Source organism: Halichoerus grypus, chromosome 4 (assembly GCF_964656455.1).
Source record: "Halichoerus grypus chromosome 4, mHalGry1.hap1.1, whole genome shotgun sequence".
Classification (NCBI taxonomy): Eukaryota; Metazoa; Chordata; class Mammalia; order Carnivora; family Phocidae; genus Halichoerus; species Halichoerus grypus.
The window spans coordinates 134,845,369-134,862,596 of NC_135715.1; the positions used below are offsets into that span (position 1 = coordinate 134,845,369).

The window sequence follows — 17,228 nt, forward strand, 5'->3', positions numbered from 1 at the left end:
GGGAGCCCGATGCAGGGCTCCATCCCAGGACCCTGGGATCATGACCCGAGCCGAAGGCAGACGCTCAACGACTGAGCCACCCAGGCGCCCCCAAAATGTCTTTTTATAAGATTTTTTTTTCAATCTGGGATCAATCAAGATTCATGCATTATATTTAGTTACAATGTCTTTATAGAATAATTGCCCACCTCCCTTTTTCATGACACTGGAGTTTTGAGGAGACCGGGCCAGTTGTTGTGTAGAATGTGTCATACTCTATATTGATCTGATTGTTTTCTCTTCATCATTTTTAGGGAAACATTTTAGGCAAAAATACTTCATAGGTGAGATTGTGTGTCTCTTTTTGCTTTATACAAGTAGACACATAATGTGTGGTCACTCAATCACCTGCCAGTTAGTGAGATGTCCTCTATATTCCTCCATTTCCCCCTTTATAGTTAGTAAATTCTCTGTGCAGTGACACTTTGAATCCATGTGAGTATACTGCCCCCTGTTGTTAGTCATTGCTTGAAATGAAGATTACATCACTGGTTGCAAAGCAGTCTTTTTTTTTTTTTTTGAGAGAGAGTGAGCATGTGTGCCTGTGTTGGGGGGAGGAGCAGTGGGCGAGGGAGAAGCAGAGAAGCCCAAGCAGACTCCCCGCCAAGTGTGGAGCCTTCTCTGGGCTCAATCCCACGACCTGGAGATCGCAACCTGAGCCAAAACCAAGAGTCCGATGCTCAACCGACAGGTCCAGCCAGGTGCCCCAGAGAGAGAGAATCTTAAGCAGGCTCCACGCCCGGCATGGAGTCTGAGGCGGGGCTCTATCTCATAACCCTGAGATCGTGACCTGAGCCGAAATCAAGAGTCGGTCACTTAACCAACTGAGCCATCCAGACGTCCTGCAAAGCTGTCATTTTTAAATCCTGTATCACTCCTGTATTTATTAGTTGACGTTCCTCTGTAAGGAAAATTTCTCTTTCTCTCTCTTGAGTATCATCGTGGACCATGGATTATTTTTCAAAAACATTTCATTGTGTTATAATCCATTATCATCATTACTCCATTATTCTATTTGCTACTCATGTTGTACCAAATTTGGGTAGCAGGAGCCCTTTCAGGGTGCCCCCTACAGCCTTTTGGCATGTCTTGGTTAGTCTTTGAGCCCTTCCTTGCTTTCTGGTGCAACGAAATGTTGCAGGCTCACTTGTATTTTCCCTATTCCAGACCAGGAGTCAGGATTTTATCAAAGGATCCTTATGAGGAATGACATTTTTAAGCCATGGCCCAAGCACTAGATATGCTCATTGCTACTGGCATACACATTCACAGGAAAATAAAATCAACTTACAACAAATTTTAGTTACATTTCTTTCTGAGATATATAAATAATCCACTTCCTTGATCTTAAAATTAGATAAATCAGGAGGGAATAACCAGGGTCAACAATTATTCTTGAAGAAGCCCCAAGCATTTAAAAAAACCAAAACAACAACTGAGTGCCTTTGAGAGATACTGTATTAGTTTCCTGTGGATGCTATAACAAAGTATCGCAAACTTGCTGGCTTAAAAGAAAATAAATTTATTGTTTCATATTGTCTGGAGGATAGAAATGTCAAATCAAGGTGCTGGCAGAGCTGCACTGCTTCTGAAACCTGTAGTGGAGAAAGCTTCCTTGCCTCTTCTGGCTTCTGGTGTTTACTGACAACCTTTAATTGGCTTCTAAACGCACTACTCCAGCCTGCCTCCATTGTCATGCGGGTGTCTTTTTCCTCTGCGTCTCTGTCTTTGTGACTCTTCCCTCTTATGAGGACATCAGTCATACTGGATTAGGGGACCCATGCTACTCCAAATGACCTTGCTTTAAAGCTTGATTTCACTTGCAAAGACCCTGTTTCTAGGTAAGGTCACTTTCATGGGTACCAAGGGTTAGGATGTCCACATATCCTTTGGGGGATCCAGTCCAACCCATAATAAACACCATAATCCAGAAGGTAAGCATTAAAAGAGTGTTTAGCTGGAGTATGGAAACATCAATTTTATAGGAAAATTTTATAGGAAATCACCCCTGTAAATTCTGACAAATACTTTTCTTGGGACTCCAAATTGAAAGAAATTCAATACATAAGACAAACCTACAGTATTTATTTTAACCAGTTTTATGTATTGGTTAGGTAAGGATGAAAGAGAGAGGGAAGAAAGACGGAAGACAACGAGAGACATACTGAAAAGAGAGAGCTCTCTGAACACCAAGAGATAAGAGATTGAGGGGCCGCCAAAGAGGGGATACATGGGGGGATTTGCAGGAAGAAAGCAGGGAGTGATGCTCAGTTGCAGGAAAGATCATTGTCTTCTGCTCTTTTAGCTGGACTCAAACGGTGTGACCACAGAGTCCATTCTGACTCTTTACTTGCAACCACATTTTTTACTTATGCTTCTTTATTGAGAAAACTGAATATTAATCTGTTTTACTGCTTGGCACGGATGGGGCTGGGAACTTCATGAAGTGTGTATCTTTGGCATGACTACCCCAGGGGTAGTCTTAACAGAGGTGGGAGTCCACAAACAGCACCAAGACTGGAGTTTGCGGGGGGAGGGCGCAGATTTGAGCCTAGGTGAGGCCAGTGTCTAGGTCACCAAATCCAAAGGGTCAGCCTTAACTAGACATGAATGTGACCTGAGGAGCCAGTCCAAAGGCCGGTTGCCAAATTTGGTTGTTGTGGTGGGAACCACAGCTGGTAATCAGGAATGCCTAAGTAGCCAATACATCAGAGTGTGACAAGAGGGCGGGCAGGGGTGCAATTCTCCGTGACCAAGGAAGGTATGTGCCCAGGGCAGACACAAGGAAGGTTTAACTCCATGTGTCTTACTCTGGGACCTCTTGTCTCCAGGCTCGTTAGCATGGGTCTGAGGGAAGCTGGTGGAGTGGCACCTCTAGAATGTGCTGGCACGAAAGCCTTGGCATGTGGTGTGCAGAACACAGGCCTCCCCTAAGTCTCTTCAGCAGAACCCAGGTCCTGAACCCAAGGGCCTGACTCTGATCTTGGTGTTCATTTACCTCCTAGTGTAGTTTAGAAGTCCAGATTTCTCTAAGAAGCCCAGGGAACAAGTGCATGCACCTGGCCCGGTTAGAGATGCTGGAGACAAATGGGGAACAAGACAGCTGAGAACCATGTGCTCCTGGGCAGAGCCGAGCCCTGCGCTGCCACATTGAGGGCACAGGGTTCGTTCAGCTCTGTTGTTGCTCTGCTTTTTCTGTTTAGCTGATTTATTTATTTTTTTAGGTGAAAGTTTCTAATAATTAATGCTTAAAATAATAGCTACAGACTAACTCCAGACGCAATTCTTTGCTTTTGTCACCATTTACTATAAATAAAATGAGAACAGAGTTATGATAATGATCTATATATGTATATACTAATGATATCATATATATATATTATATATGACTTATTTACTATTTGAGAGAGAGAGAGAGAATCTCAAGCAGACTCCCCTCTGAGCACAGAGCCCGACACGGGGTTGGATCTCATGACCCTGAAATCATGACCTGAGCCGAAATCAAGAGTCACAGTCTTAACCAACTGAGCCATCCAGGCGCCCCATGTGAGTTATATATTTTTAAAATTATTCTGTAACTTGGCATCACTTGTTATACATTTATACCAGGAAAGTCATACCATCCAAAAGGTCAGTTTTACTCATTGTTCTCTCTTTTAGTGAGGAAGAACTGTTAAAATGTTATTTCAACATATGATTGTTTTAAACTGGGCTTTAAAACAATGCTCCTGGGGGCCCTAAGATTCTGCCAATGTGCCCCAGGGGTTTGCTTATATGCTATATAAATTAAAAAAAAAATTGAAGTGAAGTTCACATAACAAAATTAATCATTTCCAAGTGAACAATCCGGTGGCATTTAGTACAGTCAAAATGTTGTACAACCAACAACTCTGTCTAGTTCCAAATCACTATCATTACCCCAAAAGGAAACCCCATACTCCCTTTCCCCCCTTGCCCCGGCAACAACCAGTCTGCATTCTGTCTCTGTGGATTTACCTAGTCTGGGTGTTTCATATTAATGAAATCATACAATATGTGGCCTTTTGGGTCTGGTTTCTTTCACTTAGCATTTTTTAAAAGATTTTATTTATTTGAGAGAGAGAGAGAGCATGAGTGGGGAGGAAGGGCAGAGGGAGAAGAAGAAGCAGACTCCCCGTTGGGCAAGGAGCTCAATGCGGGGCTTGATCCCAGGACCCTGAGATCATGACCTGAGCCAAAGGCAGATGCTCAACCAACTGAGCCACCCAGGTGCCCCTCACTTAGCATGATTTTGAAGTTCACCCACTTTGTAGCATGTATCAGTATTTCATTCCTTTCTATGGCTGCACAGTATTCCGTTATATGTATATACCACAATTCATTTATCCATTCACTCATTGATGGACATTTGAGTTGTTCCCACCTTTTGGCTATTGTGATGCTATGGACATGTTTCTACGTGTGTACATGTATTTGAGTACTTGCTTTCAGTTCTTTTGGGTCTGTTGCTTTGTTTTAAATCATTAGAACACAGAACTCTGCCTAACCCAGGTCCTCAATGCCATCAGCCTTTGGGTTCACCGTCCATCACTGCTAATTGGATAAATCTCTAGCCCTTTTATCTGGGCAAACTTCTGGCTCCTAGTTTACTCTCGCCTGGTAGATGAAGTGGGCTGGGGGAGACTGGACAGCACTTTTACATCTACATACGTAGTTTCTGAGAAGATTAATTTGATTATTTGTTTAGTCACTGAAGAAATTTCTTTGGCGCATCTATTCTGTGAAAGGCACTGTGCTAGAATACCCAGAGGCTAGGAAGAGATCTAAATTATGATCCTGTCCATCAGTGTTGTGCTAGCCAGTTGATTAGGACAGTACCCACATGCAAAGAACTCTAAAATGAGGCACTTGACAAGTGTCCTAGGCCAAGTACAGAGGGAGAGAGCCCTTTTGCTGGGGTGACCAGGGAAGCTTTCATTAGAGTGTGTTACTTGAAACCAACCTAGGTTGAATCTATATTAATAGGTGAGGTGTAGGGGGAAGGCATTTTTCATGGTGAAGTTGTGGCCGGAGGAAATTCAGTGAGGAGATCAGCTTGGCTGGAGCAAAGATTAATGTAGGGCAGAAAGGTGCGGGAAGGCTGACGGAGGGTTTGGTTCCAAAGGATTGGGAGTTTGCACTTTATCCTGAACCAAAATAGAGTCTGGTGGGAAGCAGTCTAATAATTGGGCATGAACCTTTATTTCATTTCATTTTTATGGCTGTGTGGCTGTGATGATGGTCACCATTTAGAATAGCTACTCTTGCCAAATCCTCAGGAACCTTCACCTGTTTAGTCACTTATTTTCTGCTTCTCTGATACTTATTGAAATTCTTTCTGAGGAGTAGCCATTGATGTCTGGAGCTCGAGCACTGTTTTGGTTTATCAAGACTCTGATTTTCATTGAATACTTAGTATTTTAAAATTGGTTACCTTATTAACAAGTTATTTTGCTTTTGTGACCTGAAATAATACTATAAAATATTTACTGTAGTGATTCATTGCTTAGATATATACTTTCTCTATATTTTTCAAAAAGGAAAAAGTCATAGCAGAAAGAAAGAGAACAAGGTAGTTAGTCTGTTTGGTTGTGTTTGTCCTACTGGGGTATCTGACCCGATTATCTTACCTACTACAAATCCTTTGGTACTTAGTGTCACCCAATACACAGTGCAATCAGTTACTTTTTGCTACTGTATCGTAAATAATACTTAATTGTATCTATTCAATTAAAAAAAAAAAAGATTCTTTCTGAGGACCTGCCCAGCAGGTAAATTATAGGTCTATGCCAGAGTGTGCTCTGTGGAACATCACTTCTGTGAATAGGATTCCATGGTCAAACAAAAAATATTTCAAAAAGATTTTATTTATTTGAGAGAGAGAGAGAGAGAGAGCACAAACATGGGGAGTGGCAGAGGGAGAGGGAGAAGCAGGGAGCCTGCTGCAAGGCTGGATCCCAGGACCCCAAGATCATGACTTGAGCTGAAGGCAGATCCTTAACTGACTGAGCCACCCAGGCACTCCTTTGGTCAAGCAAATTTGAGAATCATTGCATAGTGCATCTCACTCTAGGAGGTTCACAGTGCACATTAGCAAGTGAAAGGCTTTCAAAATCCTGCAGCAAGGATACCAGTTTAATTTGTTTAGCCCAGCCTTTCCTAAATTTACCTGCTGCAGTGGGTTGCATGGTGTGCCTCCCCCCACCCATACATCTATGTCAAATCCCTGGAAACTATGGATGTTACCTTATGTGAAAAAAAGAGTCTTTGCAGATGTAATTAAGTTAGGGATCTTGAGGTGAGATCACCCTGGATTCTCCAAGTGGGCTCTGAATCCAATGACAAGTGTCTATATAAGAGAAAGACAGAGGGAAATATGAGACAGACAGAAGAAAAGAGACACAGAACAGAGATGATAAGATGAGGCAAAGATTGGAGTGATGTGTACACAAGCTGAGGAAGCTAAGGAGCCAGCAGCTGCCAGGAACTGGAAGGCTGGGAAGGATTTTCCCCTAGAACCTCTTGCAGTGAGAATTGCGGATGCACTTCAGGTTCCAGCTTTCAGATTCCCCTGCATACGACTTGATTTCAGAACAAGGCAATCACTGTGGTCTGTGGGTGGTGGCAGAGGCGATATGTGGTTCTGCAGGGCTCGGTGCAGGGGGCAGCTTCCTGCTTCCAGCAGAGGCACACAGTGCTGCACTGTGCAGTGCCGGATTGGCTTGTGCCTTCTTGTTCTCCGGCCAGTCCTCTGCTCTGGCTTTGGAATGATTCCTGGAAGTTCAGCCTGGAGTCTGTTTCTTGCCAAACCGGCTTCAGTGGTTCTGGAAGTTATACGATACTCTCTTACAAATATCTTCTTGTTTCATCTAGCCAGAACAGATTCTGTTCTCCTTAGCTAGACCCTTACTGATGACCTCCCTATGCAAGTGTTGGGTGCATATGTAAAGAAGCAGTGACTAAAAAGCAATACAGTTAGTGAATATGTTGATGAGATCACAAATCTAAAACCTATAGCAAAAATTTCCCTGAATTTATATAATTATGCTTGCAACTAAAAATTTCCAGTGATAGTGCCAAACATGGTTTAAAAAAATACTGTATGTAAATAAAAGTGAGTCTGTTAGATGCTTTTATTTATTTATTTATTTACTTAATTATGTTATGTTAGTCATCATACATTACATCATTAATTTTTGATGTAGTGTTCCATGATTCATTGTTTGTGTATAACACCCAGTGTTAGAGGCTTTTAAAAGTGCTTCTTGGGATGACTGAGATATTGAAAGACTCAAGGTAAGAGTTTATTTTATTTTATTTTTTAAAGATTTTGTTTATTTATTTGGGGGAAGAGAGAGGGAGAAGCAGACTCTCCGCTGAGCAGGGAGCCAGATGCAGGACTCGATCCCAGGACTCTGGGATCATGACCTGAGCTGAAGGCAGATGCTTAACAGACTGAGCCACCCAGGTGCCCCTAAATCATTTATATTTTCAAGTTGGCCAAAAACCCCCAGAATCTCAACTTTATTTTTTGAGGTGTTTTCCCCTTGTATATATATTCAGAGTTACCCAATATTCAAATGAAATGGTATTAATATGGCCTGAAACTCACGTGCAAGGGATGACCGTTCAGAAATGCTTGCCTACTGGATCAAGGCTCCGCATAATATATGGCAATGTGGTGTTCAATCGACTACTTAAATGACAGATAAAATGGGTGAGTCAGTGTTGCTGTTGTGACAGAGGCTCTTTCTTCTGTTTTCTTTCTGATTCCTACCATCTCCACGGTTTCTGCCTCTTCGCCTACTTCTAACACAGATGAGTAGGATCTGGTCTCTGACTCAGGGAGCTTGCAGGGTCCAGTAGGGGAGATGATGTGCAGATTCACAGCGGAGAGAATCGCTCAGTGAGCAAGAGGACCCTTCCATTTATGCAGAGACTGATTTCAGGAAGGAGGTGACATTTCGGTTGAGCTATCCATAGATTTTACTAGATCATTGGAGAGATCCTTCAGATGGAAACTGATAGTTTCTTCCTTGGACTTCATCAATCACCAGTTGTCTGGAATTCTAAATAAAACCCCCACGTCAGATCAGAACTTTCCAGCAAGTTGATATTCCCCTCCAGTGTGGGTGAAATGCCAGCGTAAGAGAGACTTGTGAAGCTTAGCTACATTGTCTTGGCAAACAGATGGACGCCCTGCATTTATGAAGGAGGAAGGAGAATGCTTCCGCGTCAGCCTTTCCCTGGTGACAGGTGGGAGAGGTGACCCTGTCCGGGTCTTTGCCCCACCGGCTGCGGGGTGGCCGTCGGCGCAGTTTCCCTGCGCTCCGCTGGGTCGCACTGTGGCCCCACGAATGCGCGCCCGGGCCGAGCAGGGGCGCTCGGGAGCGGTGGCCGGGTCCAGCCTCGGGCGGAGGTGGCGGCGCTGGGGTGCAGGCAGCAGCTACCGTGCGGCGGGCCTCCGGGGGCCGTGCCCAGCGCAGAGCTTTTCCAAACTCCAGCAAGGCTTGCACTCGACAGCATATCCCAGCGGTGGGACCTCGCCAGCCCTCGGGGAAGGCCGCTCCCGTCTCCGGGGGATCTGACCTCTCTATTTGCTCTTGTCCTTTGGATGGCACAAAAGGAGTGGTCCCCCAGGAGAGAGGGCCGGGGCGGGGGCTGGGGGGTGAGGGGTGGGCTCCGATCCAATCGCGGTCAGGGAAGCGGGTGGTCCTCCAGTTGTAGCCACACTCTTTCTGACTCCCAGCACGCGGGTGGGGAAGTGCTCTTTTGATTTCTTGCAGAACACAAGTATATAGACATCTCCTTTTAAACTTCCTCATTACACAAAAAATGGGGTCTTCTGCACCCCCTCACCCCCGAACCCCCGACCCTAATACGTCTTGGAGATGGCTTCACATCCGTGCATGGGGATCCTCGCCGTTCTTTCAGAATGGCTGCCAGGTGTTCTATTGGACAGCACACCATAATTATTCAACCCAGTCCTCACTGAAGGATACCAAGCTTGTTTGCTGTCTTGTGCTGTTACAAACAGTTCTGCAGGGAACGTGTGTGTATGTGTCTTGGGTTATGTGCACACCTGTGTCTATAGGATAAATTCCTAGAAGTGGAATTGTCTTGTTGAAGAATATTTGCATTTTTAATTTTACTGACCTTGCCAATTAAATGTACTACCAAATCATACTCTCCTCAGTGACTACTCCCATCTCCCACCTCGTTAACACTAGGTTTGTTGAGCTTTTAAAATATTTGCCAATGTGGGGGCGCCTGGGTGGCTCAGCCGTTAAGCGTCTGCCTTCGGCTCAGGTCATGATCTCAGGGTCCTGGGATCGAGCCCCGCATCGGGCTCCCTGCTCTGCGAGGAGCCTGCTTCTCCCTCTCCCACTCCCCCTGCTTGTGTTCCTTCTCTCGCTGTGTCTCTCTCTGTCAAATAAATAAATAAAATCTTTAAAAAAAAAAAAAATATTTGCCAATGTGAAAGATTAAAAAGTAGCATGTCATTGTTTTCATTTGCATCTTTTAAATTTGGGGTGAGGTTTATTCTTTTTCTTTTTTTTTTTTTTAACTTTAATTTTTTTTTTTTTAAGATTTTATTTATTCATTTGAGACACAGAGATACTGAGAGAGGGAGGGAGAAAGCATGAGCAGGGAGAGTGGCAGAGGGAGAGGGAGAAGCAGGCTCCTCGCTGAGCCAGGAGCCCGATGTGGGGCTCGATCCCAGGACCCTGGGATCATGACCTGAGCCGAAGGCAGACACTTAACCATCTGAGCCACCCAGGCGCCCCAAGTTTATTCTTTTTCATATGAATAAAGCTATTTGAATTTAATTACCAGATGGTTTATGTCCTTTGCCCATTTCTATTCGAATGTTGGACTTTTTCTTATGGATGCAAATGATTTTTATATATTAAAGAAATCAGATCATTGACTGTCATATCGATTCAGTCTTTGCCTTCATTTACAGTACTTACCATTTGTAAATTTTAATATTGATAGAGTAAAATTTGTCATTTTTTTACTTTATAGCTGTTGGGTTTTCTGTTTTGTTTACAGAGACCTTCCTGACTCAACTATTGCATCCAGATGCTCCCAAGTTTTTTTTTTTTAATTTTATTTATTTATTTTGACAGAGAGAGACAACGAGAGAGGGAACACAAGTGAGGGGGTGGGAAAGGGAGAAGCAGGCTTCCCGTGGAGCAGGGAGCCTGATGTGGGGCTCAATCCCAGGACCCCAGGATCATGATCTGAGCCGAAGGTAGACGCTTAATGACTGAGCCACCCAGGCGCCCCCAGATGCTCCCAAGTTTTAATTTAGGCATCTCTCCAAAGAGATTGCTGGTACTGCGAGCAGCTTACTATATGCTAGGACAGAAGGGAGGGAATATTCTTTTATTCCACGGGGAAAATACATGATTTGGAGTCAAGCAAGTAGTTTGTCTTTTAAAAAATAACATTTATTCCCTGTTAACAAAGATTATATATTTTTATTGTAGGAAATTTGGAAATGTATGATATAAAGAAGGAAAAAAAGTCATATGTAATTCTGCCACTTAGAAATAAACAATGATATATATATATATATATATAATACTTATATTGTCTATATTTTGAGCCTACTTTAAAAAATATAACAATATTTTATGGGAATTTTCTTAGGATAGTAAATCTTCTAAACATGATCTTAATTGGTGATCAATTGTTTTTAAAAATTTTTTATGTATTTTTTAAGATTTTATTTATTTATTTGACAGAGAGAGACACAGCAAGCGACGGAACACAAGCAGGGGGAGTGGGAGAGGGAGAAGCAGGCTTCCTGTTGAGTAGGGAGCCCGATGCGGGGCTCGATCCCAGGCCACTGGGATCATGACCTGAGCCAAAGGCAGACGCTTAACGACTGAGCCGGCCAGGCGCCCTTCAATTGTTTATTTTTTTAAAAGATTTTATTTATTTATTTGACAGAGAACGAGAGGAAGAGAGCACAAGCAGGAGGAGTGGCAGGCAGAGGGAGAGGGAGAAGCAGGCTCCCCGCTGAGCAGGGAGCCCGATGCAGGGCTCGATCCCAGGACCCTGAGATCATGACCCGAGCTGAAGGCAGACGCTTCACTGACTGAGTCACCCAGGTGCCCCAGGTGATCAATTTTTATTATGTAAATTATTTAACATGTTTAGCCCATCCAAGTTGTAAGGTATTTAGGTAGTTTCTAATTCGCTATTGTAAGCAACAGTGATAATATGCATCTCTTTTTTTCTTCTACTTTAGCCAGTTTTGTATATGTACAATGCACTTCGGAACAGGAGACTATGGATTTCACTTCAGGATGGAGCCTCCCTGGTCCCTAACTATGTTTTTTGCACATGATCAGTTAATCTCTGTTTATAATGTGCCAGGACCCTATAGATTCTGTGTCTTCCTTTGATATCTTTTGGGGGAAGTATTCATGCTTTTTGCACATAAAGGAAGAAGTCAGTCAACAATTCAGTGTCTTACAGTTTTCATATTGCAGAACTTGCCTGACAGACTAAAAATAAACATTTTCCTTTTTACATATATAAAGTCTCTGAAGCTTGGAGTGAGAAACTATAAGCAGTATCATTTTTGTGTCTTGAAAGGAGGTCAGAGACCATGTAGTCCAATCCCTTCATTTACAGGTAAAGAAGTTGAGGCTTAGAGATCTTATGTGCCCTGACCAGGACTCACACCTCAGCCCCTTGAGGTAGCATAGGGTTCATAGTGGACTTTTTTGTTGCCCATTGTCTGAATTGTCCATTCTTTCTTTAATGCCATTTTTTAGGTGAATGGGCCTTTATTAGCTGTGATTATAGAATTTCCGAGCAGGGCACACTTCTGTGGAATCCTGGCTTTGCCAAATGCCTGGCTACAAGGGAAATTTCTATATATCTAAATTTCTATAAGAAGGTTCTTACCTTCTCCTTCTAGGTCTGCCATTTGCACTGAAAAGGTTTGTTTATGAATTTCCTTTCTTACGCACAAAGAGTTTAACCAATTTTACACTGGGGTTTTCCCTTGATACTCATCAGGCTTTTATTTTACTTCTCATTGAGAAAGCAGACTTATTGTGAACTCTCTTCACAAGGGCTTTCATTTACACTACAAACGAATGCTTTAGACAAACAGTATGAAAGTTCTGGAGTCTTCTACCTAATTGATTTGAAGATAAATATAGTTAAAAACACTATACTTGGATACTGAACACCTTCTATATACATCAGTTTTTGAGGATCTTTTAGGACAAGAAATCAGCAAGGTTAGTCTGATAAAGCTCAGCTTGCTGGAAAATTGAGGAATTCGAAGTTGGTTTGTTTTGGTCCTGGCTAGCCCTTTGACTAAGACATCGTAAGACTGAATCCATCTCCCTTTTCTTTCCCTTACTAGATTTTGCAGATAGCTTTCTCCTTTGCTTTTGACATAGAATAAAGCTTTTTTTTTTTTTTTTTTAAGGTCTGGGAAATTATTTTTGCTCTGGACTTGGCTTCTGATGAGTTGTATGACCTTGGGAGAAATTCCATATAGAGAGTTCCTTGTACCTCCTTTTCCTGAAGAATAAATAGGATATCCTACCCAACAATGATATTCAGAATATTAGAATATAAACTTTAATTTTGGATTTTGAATGTGGCTGATAGTCACAATCATGGACTGGCTTGTTAAACCTTCACTGAGAAAATGGCAGTGTCAAGGAAGAAAACTAAGAAAATCCAGCTTAAGCCACAAGGAGGAATTTATTGATTCATACAAATGAGAAGTCCAAGTGGCGGTAATTGTGGCTTCAGATGTGGCTGAATCCACAAACTGAAGTGATGCCTTTGCTCTCCATTTTTCAACTCTGTTTACCCCTGCCTGGCTCTATTCAAGCTTTATGGTCTTTATAGTTCAAGATCCTAGAGTATGAGAGGCAACATATCTCTTTTAGTACCCACGTGTCAAATCTTAGGGAAGATACTGTTGGTCCAGCTTAAGACACTTGTCTATCCCTGACCAAATAATTGTGGCTAGAAGAATGGAGTACCCTGATGGGCCAGCCAGGTTTGTGAGCCATATTTTTAGCCAGGGGACGATTGGGGCAACATGATAGACAACCTCATCCTGATCCCATGAAGTCAGGTGAGGATGGTTCTACTGTTCCAAAGAGTAAAGGGAGGATAAACAGGCCAAACCAACACTACAAAAGCCTTTGGATGAAGTGTGAGTGTATTAGCTATAGATTTGTTCAGTGTTTAGACATGTTTACGTCTCTCACCATAAATGTAACTCATACATATGCTCACATTTAATTTGATTTCACTAAAGCTTAATTAAGCTCCGTTGAACAGAAGCAGCACCATAATAAGCCTGGCAAAGATGTGGTATTGATATAGAAATGTATATGAGGCTAGAGAGATCAAAGTAAGAAGATAATATTTTTTTTCAGCCTCAGTTAGCATAGAGACATTATATTTATAAGTTTTTCTTGGCTTCTTTCATCATACAATTTAGAGAAGTTCTTCAGAACTATTTTTTTTATTATAAAAGCAGTACAAAAGAATATAAAATAAAAGTGAAGCTCTCTCCTACTTCCAGAAATAGAATAGTTTCTTTTATAAAATTCCAGAAACTTCCCATGTATTTGCAAGAATATATGTATATTTTATATAGACACATAGGATATATGTCTGCTCTGCAACTTGCTTTCTTCACCCAGGGCCGTATTTTGGAGATCTTCCTTTGTTAGTGCCGATAAAGCTCCTTCCTTCTCTTTAACAATTGCACAATTTTCTGCAGTTTGAATGTGTAACTGATCCCCTCATCAGAGGATTTTAAGGTGCTTTACAAAGAAAGCATCACTCTTTGGTCTCTCCCTGCCTGCAGGAAACCTGGTGTGGCTGGAGGTCCTGCAGCTCGGAGTTGGGCCAAGGTTTCCCCATTGATGGTAGATGCAGCAGGAGAGGTGATGCCATCAGGGATTTCCCAGAGGGAGCAAAATTCCCCTAGGACTGAAATGGAGCCAGAATCTGGTCCTATTAATGTCTCTCCCCCCCCGCCCCCCAGCCACCCAACACTGCCTTCCCTGTGGTTAACCAGACAGGAGGTCCATTGTTGAGTGGTTTGGCAGGTGTCTGAGAAATTTGCAAGGATGTAATGACTTCCTCTCTAGCTTGTCGCCAAACTTGAGGGGACTGATACTAATTTCTCAGGATTACTACATAGCTTCTGTTCTCCAGCCCCCTGAAGGGGCTTCTTGATGTCCTTTATCTGTTTGCAAACATCAGCATGTATTCCTAGGTTATGGTCAATCACAAGTAATTGATTTATGTCTAGTTTGGAAATGCTTATAGCAGATGCAATTGCCCCCAGTGTCCATTTCTTACCACCAAGTTACCAAGACTGTCCTAAAAACAGGTCGGGCTGAAGGGACAGTACCAGGATGGAGCGAGAGGGCAGCTTGAAGGTAAATGAGCAAAGGAGCCATCCTCAACTCAACTGTCTAATTAAGAAAAGGTCTTTGGCCCCCTTATCTCCAAACTCTGCCTCCTGACATTCCTTTGCCCTTCCTGCTTCATGCCCATCAGCTTCCATGTCAAAGGAAAGGCTTCTTTTTATTTAAAAAATGTCCTAGCTCATGGAGTCTCCAGGGCAGGTGAATGGCTTCAGAGTTGCAATGACCTAGTAACTAGAATTTAAGACCAGAAGGTGTCTCATCCCACGTTCCCTCATTTACTGCAGACTTCTCTCTCTGCCTTTCATTGCCCTTCCATATGGTTTTGCCTATTGAAATTCTTATCCTCTAGACTCAGCTCTGATGCCACCAGGAAGGTGTCTCTAGTTATCCCAGTGAGAAAGGGTCCCTGACCTCTGCTGCATGTACCAACTGCCCATTGTCTTCCTCACTGGACCCTGGATGTTCTTGGAGGCCTTGTCTTGGAGTGCTGGGATAGACAAGCTTTGCTCTTCCCTACCAGACTGTCCTACTTACTCCCTCAAGCCTCAGAAGGCACTGTATTCCTAGCAGCTAACATGATGCTTGGTTCATAGTAGGAACTTAATACGTCTGTTGAAAATCTGAATCTGTCTAGTTCAAGATCTACTGTGAGGACTTGAACTTCGTTTTATAATTAAATCACTGGCATCTTTTTGGGGGCCACTGTATTTGTCCCTTTTGTTGGTTTTTGAGTTCTGGTGATGCTTTAACATTTGAAAATAAATATTTTTAAATGGAAGGTTTTTCCCTCCTTTAGTGCCCTAGTAGACTTTAAAACTATCAGATCCTAGGAAGTAGCCACATAGGGACAGGTGGTATGTGAGTCTAAATTGTTTTGTAAATTCTAAAGTCAGAACAAAAGGGAAAAGAAATAAATGTCAAGAGACCTCAGGAAATAGCATCTTGCCATGCAAGGGGTTGGGCACACTCCCCATCTTGCCACAATGTATTTTTGGACCCTGGAAACCCTCCTGAGCTTCTCTCCAACATAAGGAAGAACCTGCAATTACAAGTACAGTGACATTATTTTACCTCCCTAGGGTGGCTGGAGCACAAAGAACTCAGAGAGGCCCATGTGGGCGTTGGTTTGGGGCTACAGGAATGTGCTCAGAAAGAAGGTTCTGTTTGTTTTGACTTGACACAGATGTAAATGGCAGCCCTCAAAGCCTTTGTTAAAGCAGGACATTTACTCCTTAGGTTTTCTGTCCTGGAATATCACCTCCTCCTCCCCGAGGATGGCAGTTCTGACTAAAACATGCTGCAAAAGCTATCTTTGGCTTTTTATTGTCTTCTGAAGACAGTCCAACCTCTTAATGTAGATTTTCAAGGCCCCACAAGGCCAGCTCTGGCTCAGATATATATATATATATATATATATATATATAGTGAAGATAGCAAGTCTGGAAGCTGTAGGAGAATCTCTTTCCTAGTCCTAAGTGGAAAGAATCAAGATTTCTCCTATTTTCAAAGAGCTCTAAGCAAAATTTCTGGTACTTCTATTTAGTGACCAATTTTCATTTATGATTGCTCTCTTGCTAGGGGAGTTCTGATTGACTTTCCCTTCTTCATTTTCTTTAGGAAGCCCATCATGTGGTTTAGGGATTTTCCTTTTACCTCCTCTTTTCAGAACTTATAAGTAATTAAAAATTTCTTCCTCTGAAGAAAATGTATGTTGGGCATCTGGGTGGCTCAGTTGGTTAAGCATCTGACTTTGGCTCGGGTCATCATCTTGAGGTCCTGGGATCGAGCCCAGCATGGAGCCTTCTTGTCCCTCTGCTCCTCCCCCAGCTCATGCTCTCGCTCTCTCAAATAAATGAATAAAGACTTTTAAAAAAAATATGTTCGTTGGAGAAAATTATAAAACCTCAAAAAAGTTTAAAAGACAATAAAACTAGTCTTAATTTTATCTGTAAGATTAAAAAAACATTTAAGCTATTTTGGGGTATTTCCTTTTGAGATCTGTATCTATATATCTATCTATTGGTTTGTATCCAATAGATACAGATCTATCTATCTATCACTCTCTCTATATCTATCTCTATATCTATCTGTTGGTTTGTATCTTGCTTTTCTTCTCAATTCAGCTTGGCATTGAAAGCATTGAAAGCATTTTCCTACATTAATAGAATTCTTTATTAACACTTCAAATACTGCATAATATTCAAGCTATGAGAAGTTGTATGGCTTACTGTAAGCTCTCTCCTTTTGCCAGACATTTAGACAGTTTTCATGCTGGCAACTAAATCTTTGTCTACTTTTTCTACTTCCTAAAAATAGAGTCTGAAAATTGGAATCACCAGTTAAGAAGGTATAACCTTTCTTATTGTGGGAAAATATGCATAACATAAAATTTACTCTTTCATCCATTTTCAAATGTACTGTTTAGTGACATTAAGTACATTCACATTGTTGCACAACCATCACCATCATCCATCTCCAGAACTTTTTCATCTTTCCACACTGAAACCAATTAAACACTAACTCCCCATTCTCATCTCCTCCCAGCCCCTGGCAATCATCATGCTACTTTTTGCCCCTATGAATTTGACTACCTCGTATAAGTGGAATCATACAATATTTGTTGTTTTGTGTATGGCTTATTTCACTTAGCATAATGTCTTCACGGTTCATCCATGTGGTAGCATGTGTCAGAATTTTGGCATTTTTTAAGGCTAAATAATATTTCATTGA

General features: G+C 42.1%; 1 long non-coding RNA gene across 2 annotated transcripts in view; it reads left to right on the forward strand.

Annotated features, from left to right (window-relative positions):
- Nucleotides 1-17,228, forward strand: part of LOC144381624 (uncharacterized) — a 175,018-nt gene that overhangs the window by 42,070 nt on the left and 115,720 nt on the right. The window contains exon 2 of one of the 2 annotated variants that reach the window (XR_013447210.1): nt 11,020-11,189. The exons of the other annotated variant lie outside the window; for it this stretch is intronic. This is a non-coding gene — a long non-coding RNA (uncharacterized LOC144381624). The remainder of the gene's footprint in view (nt 1-11,019; nt 11,190-17,228) is intronic. 2 annotated transcript variants of the gene reach the window in all.